Below are 25,733 nucleotides of genomic sequence, written 5' to 3'. Positions count from 1 at the left end.
AGTAATATAATTGATTTTATTCCTCCGCGACTGTACTTCTGTTAGCTAACGAACAAGCGGCTGGTCAGTTGTCTCCGAGTACCTGTTCTGTAAGTGGTGCAAGCCGAAATTGCAGAACAGAGGTATGCGATTAAATTCTGTGTGAAACTCGGTAAATCTGCGACAGAGACGTTTGATATGATCAAGCAGGCTTACTCAGATGTTGCTTTAGCAAGAAGTGGTGTGTTTCGTTGAGGTTTTTTGGTGTCCGGGAAGAGGTCGCTGATGGAGATCGTGCTGCGAGATCTGCGACTTCGACAAACAGCGACAATGTGACTCATGTGCTCAAAGTTTTGAGTTGAGATCGTCGCCTAAGTATTCGTTTAATTGCCCAGATGTTAAATTTATCAAAATCTGTGGTTCATTACATTGTGACGGAGCAATTGAACATGCGCAAGGTGTGCGCGAAGATGGTCCCAGAAGTGCTCACTGACGACCAGAAATTGCGGCGAGAGGAAGTATGCCAAGAAAATTTGAACATGTATGAAAGTGATGCCCAACTTTTGAATAACGTAATCACAGGTGACGAGTCATGATACTTTGGGTATGATCCCGACTTTTGTTTTTGTTTCCTGACCTGGAAATGCCGATGAAAGGCAAGCATTTTGAGACGACAGCGGGGATCTAAGCAGCATGCTCTCAAGACTTTTCCTTCCGCAACGCCTTCAATGCTTGGAAATCGCGCTGACAGCACTGCATCGATTGGTTCGATAACTTTTTTTAAATCGACTCAGTACTACTTTCCGGACAAACCCTGTAATTTTCTCTGGCTTTGCTCTTTGCAAGTTGCGAGAGTTTAAGATATTTGGTTACATCCGAACTTAGCCTTTCCTTACTTGTTATTATTATGAATAACCGAACGAATGTTGCACATATTTAGCGTTGCGTTTGTTTTGTAATTATCTATCATCACCTACTGACATACATACTATATGTATACTCGTATACATATGTATATTTAATTATAATGTTTTTAAATGATATATGAAAAGGTTGTAAATAATTCCACTTTATTGTCCCTATTTGTTCCCATGAGCTCTCTTGGATATACCTTTAAACTAAAATTTTCAATAGAAATCCAGTACTTCTCGAGAAACCCATACCATAAATTAGGAGTTCCGAAAAAATGCTTTGCTAGATTATGCTGATAAAAAATCAAATTATCTAGGAATAATATAAAGATAGTGTTGGCAAGATATATATGTACATACGTACATGTGAAAGCAAGAGGCATTTCCACAATATGCATATTTTCATCAGAACTAGTAAAGTGCTGAAATCTTAGAATCCCTCTCTAACCTCAAGCGCAACTCGAATTCGCTGTTGCCGAATGAGATACTGTGCGGAGGGTTGGAAAAAATAGATCAGGGATCGCAGCACAAACCTCAAATACCTAACTAACTCTTGAGCACATTAAAATTATGCTATGGAACCCTAATTACCAAAACCATTGCGAGAATTTTTAACTTAATCGTGCAAACATAAGAGAAATTTCCTAAGTGCATTACCGGGTACTGATTACCAAATGCCATTCTTAGTTAAACCTAACGTTGGTTGAACCGGAGACTAATCTATTATACTCGTATAAGACTGAAAAATTTTTTACGATTTTTATCACGCAATGTAAGCTACACATTACTTCCAAATTAGTTTAATTTTAGGTTTCTTTGCCGGGTGCTCGTTGGTAGCTATTTATTATAGATTTTTATACTTTTACCCACACTCAGTCCGTGTTTATTATTTTTTTCTTATACGAGTATTTGTTGTACCTTTATCGGTAATCAGCAAATTCAGAATAAATTGTGTACTCCTTCTAGGTATTTACGCGCTCAAGTTGTTTGAGTGGAAGTCTGGCAACACACCTCCAGCAAGGCTATCAACGCCGCTTCGTGCCAATAATTTTGGCAACAAACACATACATACATATGTATACCAAGAATGATAATGAATTTTCTATCATTCTTGTATGTATACTAGGTAGCGCTGACGTAGACACAAATTACATACATATGTTCTGACGCCTTCTTGACTTGGCTCATGGTTGAAATTCGTGTGAATTTTTCGCAATTATCATTTCAATATCAATTTTTTTGCGGAAATTTTAAAATTTCGCCTCTTGCCATATACGAGTATGTACATATGTATGTATGTGTACATGCATACATAGGCGCATATAAACAACCACTGATAAGGCTTCTTTGGCAGTTATCAGCGAAGACACACTTATCGACTGATAATGTTTGGCTTTGCACCATTCCATGACAGGAAGCGATAAGGCATAATCTCGGCCAATGTCAACTTGGCAAAAACTTGTACTTCCACTGAATAGTCAGTCAAAGATATAGCACTTAACTACTACGGAAAACACTTTCAACAGCAATTCGTTTTGTCAATAAAATTTTAGTTAATGTTGTTACAGCTGCTCAGATTTTAGGCATGAAAAAGACAAAATGACCATTTACCTTAAAACTTGTTTTAAATAAAATCAAAACTTTGTTCACAAATATTCATTAATTTTTGTTTATATAGGAACCAAAACGCATGTCACTTGAGTCCCCAATCCGCTTAGAAACAGTGAATACTCCACTTAAGTGGTTGCAGCAGTAAGGGCACCGATATATGTACATACATATGTATGTATGTACTTCGACTTTTAACGTAATTTTTATTATTACGTAAACTAGCATATAAAATATTATTTATTTTAGCAGCTATTGAAGAATAGCGTAAACAATAAAATAAATAAATATAGCTCGAGCACCAAAGTAGGGAAAAATTTTTTACCATTGAAGAAGTATTAAAAAGAATTTTTAAGTATTGAAAAGTACGGAAATGGCAGCAATTGTTCGAACTTGGCTCAAAGAAAGGGTTGCGGTACCCATCATAACTTGATGTTCTATCAACCGAAATCGAAAAATTTAACTTCATTCGTTAAATAATAGTTTTTCCTAGGTAAAACCGAAAAGGTATTTTGAAATTCAAATTTTTCATTATTTAGAACACTTTGAAGGAAAAATCTGATTTCAAAAGAAACTGTTTAGCAGTTTTTAAGTTATGAAAGGCGCCCATTTTGACAAACGCTTTGAAGTTTTGAAATCTGAAGAAAATATTCATAACTTTGGAATTTTCGAAATTTAAAAACCCTACTCACACTTAAGGCAATAAATAGATAAATAGGTGTAAAAATACATATGTATGTACATTCATAGATATCTACAGATAACTGAACCCAAAGAAGGATCGACGTTGAAAAACTGCAATCACAACAGACAGCCCTCGACTTGAACTCCTGCTATCTGAGAGCACACATCAGCACCTCTGTTTAAAGGAACTATGGGACGGCATTTCAAGCTCCTTACGAATAGCTGCAAACGAAACCATTGGTTTTCGGAAAAGGCAAATGTTGGTACGATGAGGAGTGCCGCAGTTCTTTATTATGAGCAACACATAGAGCGCGACTGACTGAAAGCGAGTATTCTTCTGCGAAGGCAAACAAAATTTATAATGCCCTATCAAGAATGATGACCAATAGAGGCTGTGTGCGTTCCAGCCGGCGATTCTTAATAGCGAAGGCAATGAGTTCCGTAATACTTTATGCGGCACCAGTATGGATACAGGCAATGGATATAAAATCGTATGCTAAACAAATAATTACAGTGCATAGGCTTTCTGCAATTCGGGTAATAAGTGCTTTCCGGACTATATCAACCGACGCTGCTGAAGTATTAGCCAGCATGCCGCCCATTGACATCCAGGGAGATGAACTCGAGCGTTTATATCAGCTTTCAACGCCTAAAACAGAATTGGCAAGGACAGAGGAGAGAAACAAGACCACTAAAATGTGGCAGGAGCGGTGGAGTTCCTCAACCAAAGGGCGCTGGACTTATCGACTTATACCGGACCTCCACTCGTGGATAGAGAGACGACATGGGGATCTAGATTACCATCTGACCCAAATACTTAGTGGACATGGATGCTTTAGAAGCTACCTTTTCAGATTCCACAATGACATTAGTCCGAACTGTCCGACGTGTACAGAGTATATAGAAGACTCGGAACATGTACCATTTTATTGCCCTCGATTTTCGAATACAAGGGAAAAGCTAAAAACCACACTCGGTGGTAGTTTTACAGTCAATAATTTAACGACACTCATGTGTCAGTCGACTGATAAATGGAAAGCTGTCAGCGAAGCGTCAGCACCCATAATGACACAACTGAGACTTTTTGAACAAATTAGGCGTCCGTCAGTCCGCACGATAGATGAGACTTAAATGTCCTGTCCCTCCCACGAAGTAATACTTAATCGGTGGTCCCGTGGGAGAGTCTTGAGTTGGGAGTAGATTAGGTTTAGCGGATTAAAGTTCCGCACTCCGGCTTTCGATGCTTCCCCCTACTATAAAAAAAAAAAAAACTGAAAGCGACATATGTCAAATATTAAACTACACACGTTTTTACGGACACAGTTATTTAGACAGCTGCACGACTACACGACTGCAGGCTCTCAGTTGTCGCTCTCGCTAACTTGAAAACATTTTTAAATTTGCCGAGGACAGTAGAGTTGACAGTAAAGAGGAGTGATGCCACTAATATGTAAAATGTAAAATTATTCAAAGCTCTAATAAACCTGACGTTATTTTACAAATAAAAGCATAAAGTAGCTCTGTTATGCCATTTGTTATAATAATTGATAATTTAAAACAAATAAATTTACCTATTTACTTATTGTTTGCATACAAAATTTCACTTTGAACAAAATATTAGAATTTCATTGAAGTGAAAGGTATCAGTCCTTATTTCGCTTGCCATGGTCTTCATCAAAAGGGGGGTCTCTCATCCGAGGCTTGTTGTTCCTTTTCATGTTTTTTTTACGTGGCGGGTTCTTAGGCTACCCAGAGGATACTTGGTCAAAGACCGGAAGTTGTAAGCTGTTTGAGCCATGTGTAAAAGAATCGTTTCTGGCCACTCCAAAGTGAATGGCAATCAGAGAACTTTCCTCACTTGCGTGAACTTCTACACATGACTCCATCCTCCACACATAACTCCAAGAAGAAAGGTATTAGTATGGCCACAATGAAATTGTGTACATGCAAAATGGACAGCTGTGTTGTCTTGTGTTCATGCCGGCCATTGTTATGTCGCTGCCTTCTAACAAATGTTCATCTAGTAGGATTCACGACGCCATTTACTGCACTGTCGCGCTGCCATGTCGTGTCGCTTTCTATATGTTCAGAGCGTCAGTAAAAAATTTTATGTAGACATACATACATAAATACATAGTATATATGTAAGTACGTATGCATGTACATAGAAAAAGACTGTGAAAACTAAAAAATATAACAAGCAACGAAAATGTTGAGATAAATGAACTACGATCGTGTTAACAAAAGAGAGAAAGAAGAGAGTTTTTTGAAGAGCATGACGATACCGAATTTGGGGTTTTGTTTGGCCCATGAAATAACAGTCATACTTGCTCAACGATTGCAATCAGAGGATCAGTCATTTCATACAGTTTAAGTGCTCACAATATGTAATTAGAAAATAATTATTTGAAATAAGACGTCACAATGCATTGTTATAAATTCGAACCAATTTTGTTGCAAAAGAGCCGAAGTGCATGATGCAATTCGTGGCCGTCACAGCGGAACTCTTCTATGAGCGCGTTTGGCTCATTTAAGTTCATGGGCATTTCTCGCAGCTGGTTGAACTGCATATGTATTTGTTGTTGTTGATGTGGCTGTTCTCCGCTGTTGTAGGTATTGTTTGTGTATTTTGCTTATGCTCCTCTCATTCTTATACTGTATTGGCTTTTAGCGCTGAATCGTCACATAAAAATAGCCGAACAGCACTGCTAAAAGCACGTCATCGGCAGCAATTATAGCAAAAGCAATAAAAAAACAAACAATAAATGGTTTAACAACAATAAACGTGCAAGCGATAAAGAAGTCACAGCGGCGTGAGCAACAATATAATTACACGCGCTAGCGAGGGCAATGAGAAATGTACAAATGTACACACATTCCTAACTATATACATATGAACATGCATATATGTATACGTCATATCATTGCTTGATAAAAATTTAAACAAATTTGTTGCTTTGCAATTGCCGTGGTCACGCAAATAGCATACTTAGTCGTAAGTTGCAATAAGCGCTTGTACAATTGACAAAAATTTTTTAAAGAGTGAAAACGGCTTAAAATATGATTACTTGTTTATTAATTTACCTATTTAAGTAAAAAACAGCAAACAGAAATTCACGAATAATTAGTATTAATTGAAAAACTTGAACTCCCTCTAAAATGGCTTAGTCACCCAAATAGCAAATTTTTTAGAAAGTGAAAATTTGTTTGCAAAAAAATTATAAGGAGTGAATTTTTATTACTAATTAATGTTGTCTACGTTAAAGTGATTTAATTCGAGTGGAAATGTGCCGTGGTAAGCACTGTAGTCCTGAAAAAAAGACGCATTATGCACAATATGAAGAAATCCGGGAAAACTGTTCAGAATTTGCTGTTTTATTGAATTGTTCCCGGAAAATGGTTTATAATGGTCTTAAACTCATAAAAGCTAACGAGATCTATTTGACCAAAACAAAAAAAAAACTACAACCACCGCGAAAGACAACAATTACCGAAGATAGATCCATAGTCTGGAGAAGCAAGGCCTACCCTTTTAAGTCTTCATGACAAATAATGCAGGAAATCAATGAAGAATATGGATTAAATATATATCACGGAAGACTGTTGGAAGACGTTTTAATGAGGTACAACTTTTTGATTGCCCGCGTCAAAAAAGGCCACTTCTGTCAAAGCGGCACATCCAAAATCGGCTACGTTTCGCTTAAACACATAAGGATAAAGACATTATTTTTGGGAAAAATGTACTATAAATGGATGAAACGAAAATTAATAGAATGGTCCTGATAGGAAAAGTAATGTTCATCGTCCTAAAGGTCAATCGTTGACATCCTAAAGGTGAATCGTTATGCAAAATGGGTTGGGAATGAGCGAAGTCTTAAATTTAATAAACTTATACAAGCATAAATCAAAATATTATATGTATACATATATAATTTATGCTACAATTGTTATATAGTAGTCCAAAAATATGAATTCTTATTTTTCCCAGAAATACATTTGTAAAAAAAGAAACTTTCTCCTTTTTTTATTTTCCACATAAAAGATTTACACAGTTCAAGAGCTCAAAACATGCGCTATATCAGCTCAAACCTACTCTACTTTAGGTCTTTGCGCAAATGATTATGTTATGATAACAAATCCCCACATATGTACAGATTTGACAATGGCAATAGCAATAGATTTGACAGTTAGTATGCCATAAGTTTTTGCCTGTCGAGATGCCTCGTAAAGTAGATGATAGAAAATCTAACCATACGTACGGTTCCAAAACGATTTAATACCTGTTAATACTAGCTTATCCCTATACCCTCACAAATGCAAAAGATTACATGCAATAACTTGATTCCGACTGTTTGTATAACAGCTGTATACTATAGTTATCCGATCTGAACAATTTCTTCGGAAATTGCGTTATTGCGTTGACGCCTTATAGCTTTGGCAGACAGTAGCGTTAATCCGGATTAACTGTGCACTTAATCAGATCCAAATTTGTAGGTGACAGACGGCAGCTATGAGAGTTTGAAACTCTCGTAAACAGCTGATTGTCACTTTTATAATATTTTCAATGAAAATGGATAGACAATAAACATTGCGGTTGTTACCGACCAATTGTTACAAAACCATTTTTTATTATAAAATGCAACTAACTCTCTAAATTTTGAAAATTGAGAGTTAGCAACGGAATTAATTTCACTAACTCCTGAATTAATCCGGTTTAATGCAGTTAAAATCTAAATCGACTCAGCTCATCACGCTGATCATTTACATATTAAATACACTTATATTTTATAGGGTCTCCACCGTTTCCGTTTGAGTGTTACAAACTTAATATTCCCTTTCAAAAACGTTTAAATAGGGGTGAAGTTAACTAAACGCCTGCATTTCTTGAGAGGAATGACCTTCCACGCCGCCTTCACAAAACTGCGATAATTGCTTCGTATTTGACGGGTTCTCTCACTTTACAGCTTTCGTGATTTCTGCCCGAAGATAATATGACTATTTCGCTTGCAATACTATTTTAAATCACTGACAAAAATATACATATAAATCTATAATTATATAAACTTGTCAAAAAAGTCTTGCGGTAATTTTATTGATAACAAAATTTTTTTTTATTGAAATTGAACTGAATTTTTGATGACACATGCCCAGCTCTTGACCGATGCTGCGGCTGCTACTATGCCGGTCTCTTTCGACCAATTCAGCGATTTTATCGCAATTTTCGACGACAGGCCTTCCGGAGCGTGGCGCATCTTCGACCACCTCTACACCAGAACGAAAACGTTGAAACCATCGTTTCGCGGTGGAAAAGTAAACTGTATCGGGTCCATAAACTGCAAAAATTTTATTGGCGGCTTGAGATGCATTTTTGCCTTTACGTAGTAGTACTGTAAAATATACCGTATTTTCTCTTTATTTTGCCCCATGTTTGCGACGCTATAACTCACGAACGACTTAAAAGAAATGACAATCAATCAAACACGTGTTAGCGCGTGAAATGAGCTTTCCAAAGAGGTATAGCATGACCCGATGCGACGAATAAAACTAGAACTACATACGCGCTTTCAGGGCCAACTAGCGAAAATACCGCAAGACTTTTTTGTGGGGTTACATTTGTATGTATGTATGTATATGAGAAATGCACATACACACATACATATGTGTATATATGAAAGTACAATGATAACTCATGTAGTCTTAAGATTCACTTTCAAGTTGAATGAATTCGGAAAATACTTTGATAGATTATACGCCAGACACTCTCGCATAATGTACATGGACATACTATGTACATACATGTATGTATGTATGTATGTATGTACATACATACATACACATAATATGTATGCCTCTATGCTTCTTTCTTTGGCAATAAAGCCGAACGAAAATAAAATTATTTTTGCTTTCTAAAAATTCGTACTGAAACTTTTCAAAGTATTCGCTCTAGACACTTAAGCAGTGTGTATTATCGGCATTTCATCATCAACAATAACAACAAAATCGATAGCATAATAAGTAGACTTTCAGTCGCTGATTGCTGTTATTAATATAGTTGCTTCTTTTACAGTCTAATCTGACCATTTGCTCATCGCTGTTATGCTGAACTTTTGGCTCTTGAAACAACGGCAGCAGCTGTCAGAAACAGTTACGACGCCAGGTATACATATGTACATGTTTGTTTGTACATATGTTTGTATTTATGTATGTTTGTATAAGAAGTCAGTATCAAACCAAACGAAAAGTGCGGATGCGTGACTGTGTAAGCTGAAAATGTGACGGTGGCGCAGCGTCTGCTTGTTGTTGCTTACAAATACAATGTAAACAATAAAAAGAAAAAAAAACTCCTCTGCTTTTTTTCACATTCAATTAATTTATAACATTTCCGATATTATATATTTTGAGGTCGTCTAACCCACAAAAAGCGACAAGTATCTTAGAGATACAGATAACAGCGCTACAACGGCGAACCTCAAGCCAAAAAGAGCTTGAAAGTAGCAGAGAGACACAAATACATACATATGTACGTATGAACAAATACATATGTATGCATTTGTCTGTGGGAACATGAGAGCGTTACAGCGCTAGAGAGCGAGTGCGAGAGTGTGTGAGCGCAGCAGAGTGCAATGAAAAAGGCAAAAAACATCGTACACTCTTAAATGCCAACTAAAAATATAAAAAATGCAACAACAACTGCAAAATTATAAACAAGCCGAAACGATACGCTAATAATAACGGATTGACCAGAAGCGAGACATGCCGGACGTGCTGCCAATAAGCACACACATCCACACGTACATATGTACATATGTATGTGTTTAATAAGTATGCATGTATGTAGGTGTGCAAAGACAACAAATAATACGCTTGACAAGCCCAAAAAGCGAAGCACAAATAAGCAACCATAAAAGATACAAATAAAAGCCGCAAAGAAATGTGGAGTATTTCAAATCTGTTTATACATTTGGAAGTGGAATGTGCACAAATTCACAATTCAGGCGCATTTGCTTAAGCAATTGTGGATATAAATATGTATGTATTTTTATTGCTCTTAAATGGTGTTCAATGGTGTTTACTTGTTTGTTGTTATTTGAACAATTTTAGTCGCAAACCGTTATGCACTTGAATTTGTTAGCTTCGTTGATAACAAGAGGAACTAAAACTCTTCACACATGTCGGCGTGTTTACGTATACCAGATAGATAATTTGAAGTGCCTAATCGTCTGATGGTTCTATTTCAAGAGCCCTTATAAGTTTTGTTGTATTTGTTAGCAAAAGTAATAAATTTGGTAATATGAGGTAACTGTATTACTTGATAAATTATAAGGGGACAACAAATGCTTAGCTTCTAGTTCTCAAGAAAATGTTCCAGAAATTTTTTGTTTTTTCTTACATGGTATGTATGTATGTATGTGTGAAATAGTAGTAAGCAACTAACTAATTTAGACGTTTGATATTGCACCGTGAATGTAATAGTTGAAGAGAAGAAGACTGTTTATTTAATCGCGTAATTATTATCTGTGTTTTTTTTTAAGCGGGGAAGCATCAAAATGGTAGCTTCTAAAGCACCCATGCTCTTTTAGTATTTAGGTTAGGTGGAAATCCAGGTCCCCATGCCGTCTGTCGATCCAAGAATGAATGTCCGGTATCAGTATGTAGATCCACCGTGCTTTGAGTGAGGTTTGCTACCGCTGCTGCCATTTCGTTAAGCTTTTCATTCTCTCTTTCCTTTTGGCGCCTATAGATGGCTCTGGTAATTTGTACACTCGTTCGTATTCGTCACCCTGGATGTCAATGGGCATCATACTGGAGCAGGAACACTTAAAATTGTTCGGAAAGCACTGATGACTCTTAGTGCCAACAGCCTGTGCACTGTGTATATTTGTCTGGCATATGCTTTGTTGCCTAGCGCCTGGATCCATATTGGAGCCGCATATAACATAACCGAACTCATTACCTTTGCGAGTAAAAAACGCCAGCTGGAACGCACGCAGCCTTTATTTGCCATCATTCTTGATAAGACATTCAGGATTTTATTCGCTTTACCTGCAGTGTATTCTAGGTGATCCTTAAATTTGAGCCTTGAGTCTACTCCCAGATATTTCAGGTGTGGCTGTGAATGAATCTCGCACTCTCCAATAGTGAGAAATATTCTTTCTACCACTTTTTTGTACTTATGAGCAAGACTTCTGTCTTTTGCTCCGCCAGTTCTAAATTCATTGACGAGAACCATTGACGCAGACCGTTTATGCACACATTGCGTGTGCTCCGGAGGTCCCCGAGATGTTTAGCCACTGCTACCACAATAAGCTCGTCTGCGTATGCAACTAATTTAATAGCTTTCGGTTGGTGTCTCCTGAGCACCCCATCATACATTATGTTCCATAGAGGGGGGCCTAGTAGCGAACCTTGCGGTACTCCACTCGAAATCGAGTAGCTCTTGGTGCCTTCATCTGTATCGAATAATAGTCGCCTGTTTTCAAAATAACTTATAACAATTTCCATAAGATATTGAGGAGCGCTTATGTCATACAGAGCCTTGATTATGTATGCCTACTTTGCTGAGTTAAAGGCATTCTTCACATCCAGGGTGACCAGCGCACAATATTTTTTTGTTCCGCCTGTCAACGACATCGTATAGTGCATCAATGGTGGACCTCTTTTTCATAAAGCCGTTTTGTCTTTCTGATAATCCGCCGGCTTTCTGCATTGCTAACTCCAAGCGGTTTCTAACTATGCTTTCATATACTTTGACGATTGTGTCAAGCAAACACAGAAGTCGATATGAAGATGGTTCCTCCGGAGTCTTTTTTGGTTTAGGAAGTAGAACCAATCGCTGGACTTTCCATGGGTCGGGAAATATTTCTTCTTTTAAGCACGCATTGTATATTTTTACGAAAAATTTAGGTTTTTCTTTTAGGTATTTCTTCTTCACTAACTAGCAGTGGTGGCGCTATGACTTCGGTTCGAGGCTTAACATAAGAAATACTCTGGTGTTTTGGAAACAAAATTTCGACGACATTTCTCATAAAGAATGCGCTTTTGGGTTGTTGTGGCTTCTTTTGGAATTTTGACATTTTGTGCTGTTCCACAGGGGTGTTCGTTTGCTTCCTCACAGATTTTTTCAAAACATTTCTTTTTACTGCGGCCAATGGCTGACTTCAGAAGCTTCTTTTGACTTTTAAATACTTTTCTGAGACTGCTTTCATTTTCTTCACGCTGATTACGTTGTAGGTGGCGTCTAGCTGAATTGCAGAGTTTTCGGAGCCCAGCTACTTCTTCATTCCACCAATACGCTGGCCTTCGGTTGTTGTGTTCTTTTCGCACTGCGGATACCAAGTGCATGGCGTCTTCGCCTTGCATATTTGCTGAACTCCAGACCATCTCAAAAAGTTCGGCATCAAAATCTTTTTTGTTCCCAGGTTCGTTCTTGGCATGTGCTCCTGCTGCTGCGTTCCGCATATCCGGCATATGAAACTTCAGCAATAATAGACATGTTGTCACTATTTGTAAATATGCCGGACACCGTCCAAATTTGCCTACTAAGAGCGTCGTTGGCAAACATGAGATCGATTATGGAGCCTTTGTTTCCTGTTTGAAAGGTATTTGCGTCCCGCTATTCAAGATCGCATTGTTGGCATCTTCGCATTTTGTTGTTGATCCAGCAGCGGTGAATAACTCACTTTTTCCATTAGGAGGCGTTCTCATGATTCTAGAGTTTCTTCTAAATGGATTTTCTGGTGTGCATCCACTACTGTTCTCAGAGGCCATACTTCAATGAGAAAAATAGTTGGGAGCTCCTAACGAAAGGTGGTTTCAATCACTGTCCCTACAACCTTGCTTATATTTTCGGTAGTAGGCAATGCCAAAACCAAAGGGAATACGAAAAGGAGGAAACAAAAAGGAGAACAGCTGACTAATCAAAACAAAACTGCAATGCAAAACTTAAGCACGCGCTTTATTTGGATTGCTCCTACAGGGCAAAAACAATGTGTTTTGAATAAAAACCCACAAAATATATGCGGGTAAGTGCAAATGAATTTTAATTAAAAAATACAAATTGTACTTTTCTTATCTTGCAGATTTAGTGTCCGTTTAATTTTTTTGCTTTCGAAAAGCCTCAGCGAAGAAATCGCTAGCAATTGGTGTGAAAAACTAGGAATTTTTGACAAAACCCCAGGACCGCATCAAAAATACAACCACTTCACTTGAAAAATCCACCAAACCCAAAATCTGTATTTTTATATAAATCTGTATGTATGTGTGTATATGTATGTATATGTATATGTACAGTATGTAACACAATTGAGCAAATAAAATCACGAATATGGATTCTTACAAAAAATGTGTATTTAATTTGGGCGAATTGAATTACAGTTTTTTCAAATACATTCTTCAGCCCGTCTATAATATAAAACTACAAAAGAGTAACAGATTTATTCAGGTTTTATAAGAAGAAAATATAAATTCTCTTGTATGGCACTTGCTCAATTTTGATACATAGTAATTTTTACCGCTTTAATATTTAGTATAGCCTCCTTTGGCCGCAATCACCGCTTCAATCCGCTTGGGAACGCTATTGACTAAATCTTTTTTAGTGATGGAGTTCCATACTTCTACACATCTAGTAAATAATTCTGCCTTTGTTTTCGGTGGACTGGCATAATTGTATAACCTTTTTTTTAAAACAAACCACAGGTTCTCGATAGGATTAATATCGGGACTTTGAGGGGGCCATTCCAAAGTTTCAATTTGTTGACTTCTAAGATACTCCATAGTCTTCTTAGCTTTGTGCTTGGGGTCGTTGTCTTGCATCAGAACGATTTTGCTACTGTCCAGACCCAATTTCTCCAACGAAGAAAAATACCCTTGCCTTAATATATCTATATACATATTCGCGTCCATATTTCCGTCGATTAAAATTAGGTCCCCAGCACCACTTTTACAAAAGCCACCCCAAAAAAGGACTTTTCCGCCCCCAAATTTGAGTGTTGGGATGACATCGCGGCTGGTAATAGTCTTTGATGGTTTCTTCCAAACGTAATGTATTCCGTCTGACCCGTGAAGATTAATCTTGCTTTCGTCTGTCCAAAATACATTCGCCCACTGTTCTGGAGTCCAGTTTCGGTGCGCTTTAGCAAATTTTAGACGTAGTTCTTGATGACGTTTAGTAAGCAAAGGTTTTTTAATTTTGCGCCTGGCTTTAAAACCTAGTTTTTTCAACTCGCGGTGTACAGTCATGCGAGAAACTTGTTTTCCGTAAGTCCTCTCCAGTTCTTTTTGAATATCAGTACCTGATTTTACTGCTCCCGAGGCCACCAGACGGTTGATAGTTCGTCTATCATGGTTATTTAAAACGGATCGCCGACCAGATCGATGTTTTGGTACTGATATTTCATGACAATTAGCAATATTTTTCACTGACCCAAATGAAATTTTAGCTAAATTTGCAACTTGCCGATATGAGAGCCCTTCATTCAACCATTGAAGCACAGATTTTTTAATAGAGTCAGCAATTTTCTTCATTTTTCTAAAAAAAAACACACGGAGTTAATCAGCTTCACAAAAAACAACCTTTCTAATTTTACTTACCTTCTATAAAATGAAAAATACTTCTGAAAACGTTAGTTAATTGATAAATAGAGCTAGTGGTATTTAAAATACTCGAAAGTTGTTTATTTGGTCTTAGCTATGCTCACACGCCTGAACGCAACCGATGTTGTAACACAATTGAGCAAATGTGCACGTGGCGCAAACCAGTCGCAGCCAGAAAAATATTGAGAAATTGTACCGTTATATTTCCGCGAAAAAAACTCAACTAGTGTACCTATTCGAATACATATATATTCTTTTCGTAATAAGTTGCGTAGTGCAAAAAAGTTTTGAAATCCGGAATATTTGATTTTATTTGCTCAATTGTGTTACATACTGTATATACTTATGTTAGTAATGAAACCAAGAAATACAAAACAATAAAAAATTAAACTCCGACATAGTGTAATTAAAATTTCATTAAATAATTAATACTTCAACGGCTACGAACGAATTCATATGCAAGTAATAATAATTTGGCCAATTAAAGAATACAGAATTTCTGCGTGCGTTGCCGATTTGTTCATAAATTATTTGTTTAATTTTCATAAATCTCTCTCCTTCTCTATCTCTCTTTCCCACTCAATACGTGCTCAATTTTATTTCCGCCCGCCGTGCGGTGAGCGCGAACCAGTGTTTTTGTTAACTGTTGTTATGGCATTCCATTATTTTTATTGTTGTCTCTACATTATGTTAATTTATTTTATTTACTTTCAGTTTGGAAATATTTTGCACTTTTTGACCGAAATTTAAGTTCATGGACATTATAGTGACGTTTATTCGACTGAAGGTTTTTTGTTGTAGTTGTTTTTGCTATTACTGAGAAAATAAGCATTGAAATAAAAAGGCCGACCACAGCCAGTGTATATTCTCCTCATATGCTTTACCCAAACACACATAAATACACTCAAAACGGGCACTTCATACAAACAATCATGCAATAATGTGTAAATATGTGTACGAGTATGCATGTGTGTGTATATAGCATATGCTATTGCATGTCTGTAGTTATGCACTTTTATTAACTCTTCCATTGCTTCTGCTGCCGCAGCGTTAATCGAACTGTATAACTCACGTCCAATTGTTGTTGTATTGTTTGCGAAGTGTTTGAAATTTCGGCATCTACAAATTATTCATAGCCAGTTGATAGCGGTCTCATAACATGCATTCACAGACACACAAATTTACGTTAGTGTGTGTCTAGCATAAATGAATTTGTGTATATACAATGTAGGCACGTACATAATTTTTAATATTTAATACTTTGTTGCTGTTTGTTTCGGACCCTATAACGTTTAGATGCGGTTAATTTTGCAGCGAAAAACTTCAACTTTTAGAAGTTAAATTACGAAAACATAAGCTACTTTGATTGTTATCTCTTTTTTGTTAGGACTTTTACCCACCGGTTGATCTTGAGCGTTTATTCACCTCAGCACTTAACATTTTTGTTGCTGCTGTGTCATTATTCACACTATGGCTTGGTTTTTGGCTATTTTCAACATAAGAACTGTGAGGTTAAGCTTTTGCTGAAGGCTTTATTATTATTTGATGAAGGTAAGGTGAACAAGTAGGGGAGAGCTAACATCGGGTGCAACCGACATTTTAAACTCTTGCAACTTGCAAGAATCAAAACCAGGCAAAACATTAAGGTTTAAAACCAATAATATAGAGTAAAGTTAGGCGGATGTTCGAAAATCCAGATATTATATAGTTATTTAGGTGCTAGGCCAAGTTTTCGCTTAAATTTATCTATTTAAGGCACAAAGATACACTCTTATGAATAAAACACGGCCTCTTGTTTTCATTGGGATAACTCATATGTATGTATATTGGGTGGGTGCATGTATGCAGTAAAAAGTCGCCCGGAAGTTCAAAATTCTTTATAATGGGTTGTCAAAAAAGTCTTGCGGTATTTTTGTTGATTTTTTTTTTTTATTGAAATTGAAATGAATTTTTGATGACTCATGCCCAGCTCTTGACCGATGCTGCGGCTGCTATTATGCCGGTCTCTTTCGACCAATTCAGCGATTTTATCGCAATTTTCGACGACAGGCCTTCCGGAGCGTGGCGCATCTTCGACCACCTCGACACCAGAACGAAAACGTTGAAACCATCGTTGTGCAGTGGAAATGGAAACTGTATCGGGTCCATAAACTGCACAAATTTTATTGGCGGCTTGAGATGCATTTTTGCCTTTATCGTAGTAGTATTGTAAAATATGCCGCATTTTCTCTTTATTTTGCTCCATGTTTGCGACGCTATAACTCACGAACGACTTAAAAGAAACGACAATCAATCAAACACGTGTTAGCGCGTGAAATGAGCTTTCCAAAAAGGTATAGCATGACGCGATGCGAATAAAACTAGAACTACGCACCTATACACAACCTATTATTAAATAAATGGGGGCTAAGGGAAGTATTGGTCAGATTCAACCCATTTTCAACATACAGACATACCATTAAAAGAGAAGGATTATCTCTTAATTTCAGTTATATATACATACATATATTAAACACTGACCAACATTTTCGATCAAAAATCAACTATAGGTACCGGGGTCTAAATATTCGATACCTAGGGGCATGAACATTTGTGGTAATGGAACATTTGTGGTAAATTTTGGACTACAAAATACCAAATAGCAACCGTACAAACTTGAATTAAGTTTTCTTAGAGATGAGGCGTCAATGGGAGTGAACATTTTAATGAAAATATTTTAAAAGGTTATTTCGAAGAATGCCAAAATGTCTTTGTTCAGTAATTCAGAGCAAAGGTGCGAAAACTGATTACTAAATTTACTTTTAAACTATACTTTTTCGATCTTTTCTTTTCATTCATAAAGAAATATATATTAGTTTAATATTTGTTATATAATTACCTATGTAAATATAATATTTTTGTATGAGTTTTTAATTATTTATTTTAATAAATCTTTCCCAATCGACGACGATGGAGCCGACGTTCCATTGCCCGTGAAGAAGTTCGAATAGAAATTTATGAAGCATTTCAGCTTCTTTGTAAAATTTCGGACGATGAATTTAAGTGTCTAGCCCAATCCACAAAAAAGGAGACCCCACAATCTGCGCCAACTACCGTGGGATAATACTCCTAAACATCGCATATAAGGTTCTATCAAGCGTATTGTGTGAAAGCATCGTCAACAAAATGGACCTTATCACTTCAACCTGGAAAATCAACAACCGACCAGATATTCACCATGCGCCAAATTCTGAATCGACACACACCGAAAATCTGATACTCTGTGTAAATCTTGGACCTCTCCGAGCCGTTCGATGCCAAACGAGGTTTCAGACAAGGCGATTCCCTATCGTGTGACTTTTTCAACCTGCTTCTGGAGAAAATAGTTCGAGCTGCAGAACTTAATAGAGAAGGTACTTTATAAAAGTGTTTATGCTAATTATAAAAGTGTACAACTGCTGGCTTCTGATTTAATATCATCGGCCTTGCATCGTTAGTTCTGCTTTCAAAGGAAGCAAAACTTGAACGAGGGCAAGACTTCATCGAACAAACAGTATCGCACTGCGACTTGGCACTCAAACTTTTAAAACTATCGAAAAGGAGAAACGACTTGTTAACTCGGCTATAATTAACACGCCAATTAAGAAGAAGAAGAATAAATCTTTATTGAAATAACGTCTGTGAAATTTATACTTTCATTTGATATCTAGTGTACATATTTCAGGCGGATACTAACAACTTGACCGTTCTGACCGAAAATCTGATATCTGATCTTGGCCTGAAATATATTTTTATAATCTTTAAGTTGAAGACAGCTTCTAGAGGCTTCTTTTGTGCCCCAAACGGCACTTCCTTTTATCTCTGCACAAATTTAAAACTATCGGACTTTCACTACACTGCAGGTGAAAAAATTGATAATTTCAGAAAGCCAGAACTAAATTTTAATATCAAGTACATATAGTATATTAAGTTTGCCACGAATTTTGTAAGACCCAAAAAGAAACGTCGGAGACCCTATAAAATATAAATGTATATGAATCATCAGCATGAAAAACAGAGTCGGTATATAACGGGTGATTCAAGTAGAGGTACTTTTTTCAATAGCACATTTCTAACAGGTCACGCGTGAGTCGTGTCAATATGTCATGTTATTTTTGTCCAGTATTGTTTGGCGTTTCATCATGGAAAGACTTCCACCTAAAAAAAAAGTTTTTACAAATCGTTAAACTTTATTACGAAAATTCACGTTCTGTAAAGAATGCGCGCTTCGCTCAACTAATTGTCAACATAATCGGCCTACAGAGCAGCATATATTATTGGATAATATTCGACCGAATAGACCACGTCCAGCACGAAGCGAGAATATAACAGCCGTAGTAGTCCAGTCATTTAAGCTTAAATTAGAGAAGAATCTTGGAATTCGGTAGGTATACCCTACCATATGTAGGTTTTGAGATAACTTTAGGGTGTCAGTATACAAGTATTTACAGACATATAAATGGGTAGATCGAACTCCGAGGTGAACTTACTATAATGACTGGACTATAGCTGAGAGTGTACACAAAGACCGTGGAGAGTCGATTCGGCGGCGTTCGCAGCAATTCGGACTGACGTATGGAACAACTTTTACGTAGAGATCTTAAATTGAAAGCGCACAAAAAAACAACTTGTGCAAGAACTGAAGCAGCTTGACCATCCCAAGCCACTCGCTTCGCTCTACAAGCTCTTGAAAAGTTCCAAGAAGATGCGACGATTTCGGGCCAAAGTTTATTCAACGATGAGGCCTATTTCTGGTTCAATGGGTATGCAATCATGCAAAATTGCCGCATTTAGGATGAAGAGCTACCTGAAGAGATTCAAGAGCTGCCATTTCATGGAGAAAAACAACTCTTTGGTATGGTTTGTAGGCCGGTTGATCATCGGTCCATATTTCTTCAAAAAAGATGCCGATGAGAACGTAACCGTCAATGGCGACCGTTATCGCGCGTTTTTCTTTTTTTTTTTTAACGCAATTCCTACGACAGCCGGAATTGACTCGGATTTAAAAAAAAAAACAAAGAACCGTTATCGCGCCATGATAACCGACGACAACGCGTGTCATTGGCCAGTTACCAGTCGAAATGCTCAAATGAGTCACTGAAAATTGGATTCAACGGAAGGGCCATCTGAGACGTAGCCGCAGCTAATATTTGAAAAAGATTATATTCAAAAAATAAATGCCTAGGAATGTTCTTTCGAATGATAATAAACGTTCCCCATTAATTTGAAGTTTCTATGTTTTTTCTTTAAACAAGTAGGTAACTAGTACCTCAGTTTTAGAGAGATCGACCTGAAATTTTACACATAGCCAAATGAAAGCTATGAAACATGGTGCATATACATAAATATGTAAATATTGTTTAATTATACTGAAAACCAAACTCTATAAGTCACTCATAATTCCCGTCCTGCTTTATGGTGCAGAGGCCTGGACGATGACAACAACGGATGAGTCGACGTTGCGAGTTTTCGAGAGAAAAGTTCTGCGGAAAATTTACAGTCCTTTGCGCGTTGGCCACGGCGAATATCGTATTCGATGGAACGATGAGCTGTACGAGATATATGACGACATCGACATAGTTCAGCGAATTAAAAGACAGCGGCTACGCTGGCTAGGTTATGTTGTCCGAATGGACGAAAACACTCCAGCTCTGAAAGTATTCGACGCAGTACCCGCCAGGGGAAGCAGAGGAAGAGGAAGACCGCCACTCCGTTGGAAGGACCAGGTGGAGAAGGACCTGGCTACGCTTGGAATATCCAATTGGCGCCACGTAGCGAAAAGAAGAAACGACTGGCGCGCTGTTGTTAACTCGGCTATAATCGCGTAAGCGGTGTCTACGCCAATTAAGAAGAAAATATTGAGACTTCATTTAAAGTATTTGCGCTTTTCGGAAAATATAGGCTAATGGGCGCACATATTCTATGTATATTATACAGATTCATATCTATAGTAACTATGTATATTAAATGTGCGCATATAATGTTTTTATTTTAGATATGTACATATGCACATACCTAAGTGTGTGGAGCTAGTATGTAGCAGTTGCGTCTGCTTGGAGTTAACAGACATTTGCCTATGAGCCTTAACTGTATAAATGTATTTGTTTGCTTACATAAAAATTGCAAGTTTTAAATGCAAAACAATAAACATAAATTTACTACATATTGTTGTTTATATCCACACACACACATACACATGAATATTTATGAAAATATGTGCTGCCGGCTTGGTCTTCTCTGCGCCTACGGTTTCGATTTCATTTTCATTATTGCAAATCAAATACTTAATAATTGACGCTTAACGCGACTTGCGGCCAACGAAGCGAAAACGGCATGCAATTCTCATGCAGCGCGCACAAATCGCCACACATACACACAAACATGTATGTATGTATATAGAAACAAGCAAAAGTAAATGCCAGCGCAAACTTCAATTTTTTAATTATATACAGCTGCAACAAAAACAATAATAAACTCAAGCGTATACATACAAATTAAGGTAGTTGGAAAATATGTATGTACATATGTATTTTAGCTTTTCAACCTCACCTTCTTGCTCTTCGTCCAACAGCTAGCCAAAATGAGCATAACGAATCAACTTATTCGTCTGCTTCTTCTTCCACTTCATTCAACACTGTGTGCCAACACACACCAATACATATCATCATTTATGTTTTATACCGTCTGTGGTGTTGGTAAGTATGTATGGATATGTGTACATATGTATGTGTGTTTATGCCTGACTATCAAAGGCAAGATAACAATGAATGGAGCTGATCATAAGATTATTTACTAAACAGTGTTGATCTTAAATTTTCACGTTATCAGCTCATAAAAATTAATATAAAAATAGTAATAGCCCAACAAATCGTTGATAATTACTGCATCAAAAGGAATTATGAAAACTGACTGACTTTGAATGAATGGATATGAGTTTTTATTAATAATTTATTTAGTAATAGTTGATTTTTGATTTTTATAATAAAATAATTTGAAATAATTGAATATAAATTGAATAATAAGAAATGAGGATAATTTTGCCGAATTTGTCGGTATAAGAACAAACTGTCAAAATTCTACCAAAGCGTTTGGGTGGCTGGACCGATATCACTATCACCTAACCTTACTTTCAAAAGCCAAAAGCACAGATGCTAAACAATGTTTCCGTTGAGATCAAATAATATCTTGAATAACGCAGTTTTGCTATGTTGACTATTTTAGTCGACTTTCTATTCCAACTTGAATGGTCTTACATAATACATTTCCAGCATGCAACGAGTCCACGCATGACATTGACATGAAGAATTACATCGCGAGCTGTGTGCAATATTTGGTTGACATAAACGGCATGGTATGTAATTGTATGTAATTTGAGCAACCATGAATCGGTTTCGCACGACGTTTACTCTAGTAAATAATGCAAATACTCTATTGCTGCTGTAGAGTAGAGTTTCGAAGAAGATGCGAATGAGTACATCTGTCCTCGGTCAACAGTTGGAGCTGTGCCCATCCACTTCATGGAAGATTTTGGGGAAGAATCAAGATCTGAAGCCGAACGACCGTCAAGCGTGTCACACATACGGTGATGCGTTATTAAGGGGTTAGGGGTTGTTAGAATTTTCAAAAAATTAATTTTTTGCATTTTCGTTAAGTGTAATATCTTAAAAATATTCCCTGAAAATTTCACGTTGATCCGATAATTAGTTTTTGAGTTGTTCGACAAATAACAAAGAGAGCTCGGGCACTTCAAAGCGCTAGTGTGAAACTTTAAACGCGTTTTTCTCAAAACTATGTTTTATGAACCGTTGACAACTGTAACTCGAAAACCGTTCAGTAGATTTTTATTTTTTTCGAAAATTTCGATTTTTTAAGACCAATTAACTGTTGATTTTTTCGCAAAAATTTAGAAAAAAATTTCCTGAGGCCGCCATTTTGTTAATTTTGAAAATAAAAAAATCCTTCGATCAGGCCCGAGTTTATCTATTTATAAAACTAATTTTTTTTGTCCGATTGATTTTAGATGAATCTCCAAGGACTTATGCTTGTCACCGCAAGTACCTTTTTTTGGAACAGGGTCAACACAAACAACTATAACTTTGGAAATTAAGTTTTTTTTTTTGAAATTTTCGTGACTTCACGTCAACACATCCTATAATAATGCCATATTACTACTTTTTTAAAATAACATGATTTAATAGCAAAAAAAAAAAAAAAATACTGAAAACTCTCATTTTTTCGTGCCTCTGACTACCCCTAACCCCTTAAACTAAATTGTCGTGTTTGGAGTGATAATAATACACAAGCATTTGTTGACGCGCCGTCACCGTGTGGTTTGCTCTATGGGCAGAGGGAATCATTGATCTATATTTCTACAAACGATGCGGTACGATAGTATTGGAAAATGTTGATGTGGACGACCTTTGGTTCCAACGAGACGGCGCTACATACTATATAGCCAACAATCAATATATTGCAGAAAACGTTTGCTGAACGCATTACCTCGCATACTTGGCCTTTGGTACAGTCTCCAAGATCGTGCGAACCGAGACTATTGACGGCTTGGAAAAGAATTTTCAGCGCGTTATTGCTGACGCCCCGATAGCGGCTAAACGTGGTCGAAAATACGGACTCAGGGCTAGAATTTATTCGTGCCAACCGCGGACGTCCTTGTCACTTGAAATCATTTTAAAAACATAATGTGAAACCCTCATCTTTGTAATAAAGCTAATTGTTGAGCTTAACATTAAATTATATGCTTTTAAATTCTTTTTAAAAACACCATAAATATTAGATTTGCTACTGGAGTCTTGGGACTATAATAAAAAATTTTCAATTTACCGAGGGATATGAAAAAATATTAACCTAATATTGAAATCAAAACCACGATCCAAGCCATTATCAAGTTGCTACAGTTTATCTTCGAATGACCGAAAAAATGGTTTTCAAAGAAAAGTTAGAATTTGATAAACAATTTTGGTTATAATTTTATATGCGAACAGTCAAGTGTGATGTTTACATGTATAAAACCATACGTAAATTAGCATTTATAAGTATGTATGTACATATGTATGCTTGCATCCCTATGTGGCTATGGGACGACTATCATTTCCTCACTTTACGCTTCATTAGTTACCAAACATAACCTGCACACTTACTCCCTAACTAAATTATCATTCGAATGCGTACCCTGAAAGCATGAACACACATATTATTCATTTGAATGTGTGTGTATATGTGCGGATGATTTAATAGCGATAAAGTGTGGCCTTCAACCACAAGCATAACAACCAAATGTGAATTCTATAATTTATGCATGATAAAGTGAAACCGCAAAACTTGTAGCATGATAGTAAATACAAGTATATACTGACAAGCTACATATTTACAAGTAAAATTATGTTTGTATTGATTTACGAGTAAGCAAATATATAATATGTATATAATAAGTAAAATTTGACACAAAAATTTAAATTGGCAGCACTGAAAAATAAGTTGATATCAAATTTCTGTATATGTATGTATATGTATGTTTGTATGTTTGGCTTAAATTATTTTATATACATATACATATGTACATGTCCGTTACTGCAAACAAGTGCATACAAAATGAAAATACCAAACCATAATTACCAAAGCAACAACAGCTACTTTAGCAACGAAATTGAAGCAATTTCTCACTCTGTTTTGGCGGCGTGTTTCTTCGCTTAAATCACAGCGAAAAAACACTGAAACTCTCGTCTCGCCTGAAGTAGTTACGCATGGCTTAATTGAATTCCAACATATAAATAACGGCAAGTATGTACATATGTATGTATATAAAAATAAAAATCTATTTCAACACTCGCTCCAATAGTTCATACTACGATTATTTTCCATTTCATATCCCATCTTTCTGTTTACGCACTTCTTTTGTCTGCGCGCTCTTCTTAATCACCACAATCACTTCTTCGCCGTCATTAGTCGTCTTTGTACCGAAAACGTGTTTCCAGTTGTGCTCGTTTCCACCGTTTTCCAAACGTGCACAACAACAAAACAATCACGACACAAAGGTGACAACAAACTAACAATCGTAGTGAACGATAAAAGAAAGAAAGGAAGTGAAATAAATGTAGATAAAATTTAATATTATTAGGCGTGTTTTATTTGACCATCACAAGCTAATAGCTAGGTTAGGTTAGATGGCTGATCAGAGATCACACGTGGACTGATAAATGTAGTCCTTTGTGATTGAAAATAAGAACTCCTGTGTTCGGACTTACAAATTGGAAAAACGCTTAGTAGAAAATACAAATTTGCAAAGGCGCTTAATTTCAACATCCGCCAGTTAGGTAGGATGTCTCAAGGTATGCGCCCCCAAGTGTCTAAGTCTTGACCTCCCAAACGCGGGACAGTCAAAAAGGAAGTGCTGACTTGTTTCTACCACATCTTCTTCCAAACAACTTCAGAGGACGGCGTCTGGTAAGATTCCCAATCTTGCAGCATGTACGCCAATAGGGCAATGGGCTGTTAAAAGCCCCACATCTAAGGAGATATTAACCTTACTGAGGGCAAAGAGATCGCTAGATCCCTCCTCCAACTTTCCCCCAGAAGTTTTCACCCATCCGTAAAGAAGCTTACTGCCCCTCCCCTCCAACGGCTTCTTCCCATCCATAGCTCCCTCGTCGGTATAGGGGCAGAGAAGGAGCCGCCAGAGTTCGATTTGGCGACTCCATGATCCAGATGATCCGGTATGCAGTCAAAGTGTGTGAGGATATCCGAGTGTTCAAATACGCGTTCCTTTAAGAACCCAGATTCTATGAGTCTAATAGCCACCTTTGCGGCTATACACCTGCCGGCGATGTCCATAGGCATTATGTTGAAAATTGCGTTAAGTGACATGGTTGGAGTGGATCTTAGTGCACCACCCATGTTGATGAGCGCAGTCAGTTGAACGCTCTCGAG

At 37.0% G+C, this 25,733-nt stretch overlaps 1 long non-coding RNA gene across 1 annotated transcript in view; it reads right to left on the bottom strand.

Moving 5' to 3' along the window:
* The window catches only part of LOC126759503 (uncharacterized), a 230,524-nt gene that overhangs the window by 10,763 nt on the left and 194,028 nt on the right, over nucleotides 1–25,733 (bottom strand). The window lies entirely within an intron of this gene.

The sequence above is a fragment of the Bactrocera neohumeralis genome, chromosome 5 (genome assembly GCF_024586455.1).
Source record: "Bactrocera neohumeralis isolate Rockhampton chromosome 5, APGP_CSIRO_Bneo_wtdbg2-racon-allhic-juicebox.fasta_v2, whole genome shotgun sequence".
In the NCBI taxonomy this organism is placed as follows: domain Eukaryota; kingdom Metazoa; phylum Arthropoda; class Insecta; order Diptera; family Tephritidae; genus Bactrocera; species Bactrocera neohumeralis.
The sequence above is the reverse complement of the archived record's forward strand: the minus strand, read 5'-3'. Positions and strand labels throughout refer to the sequence as shown.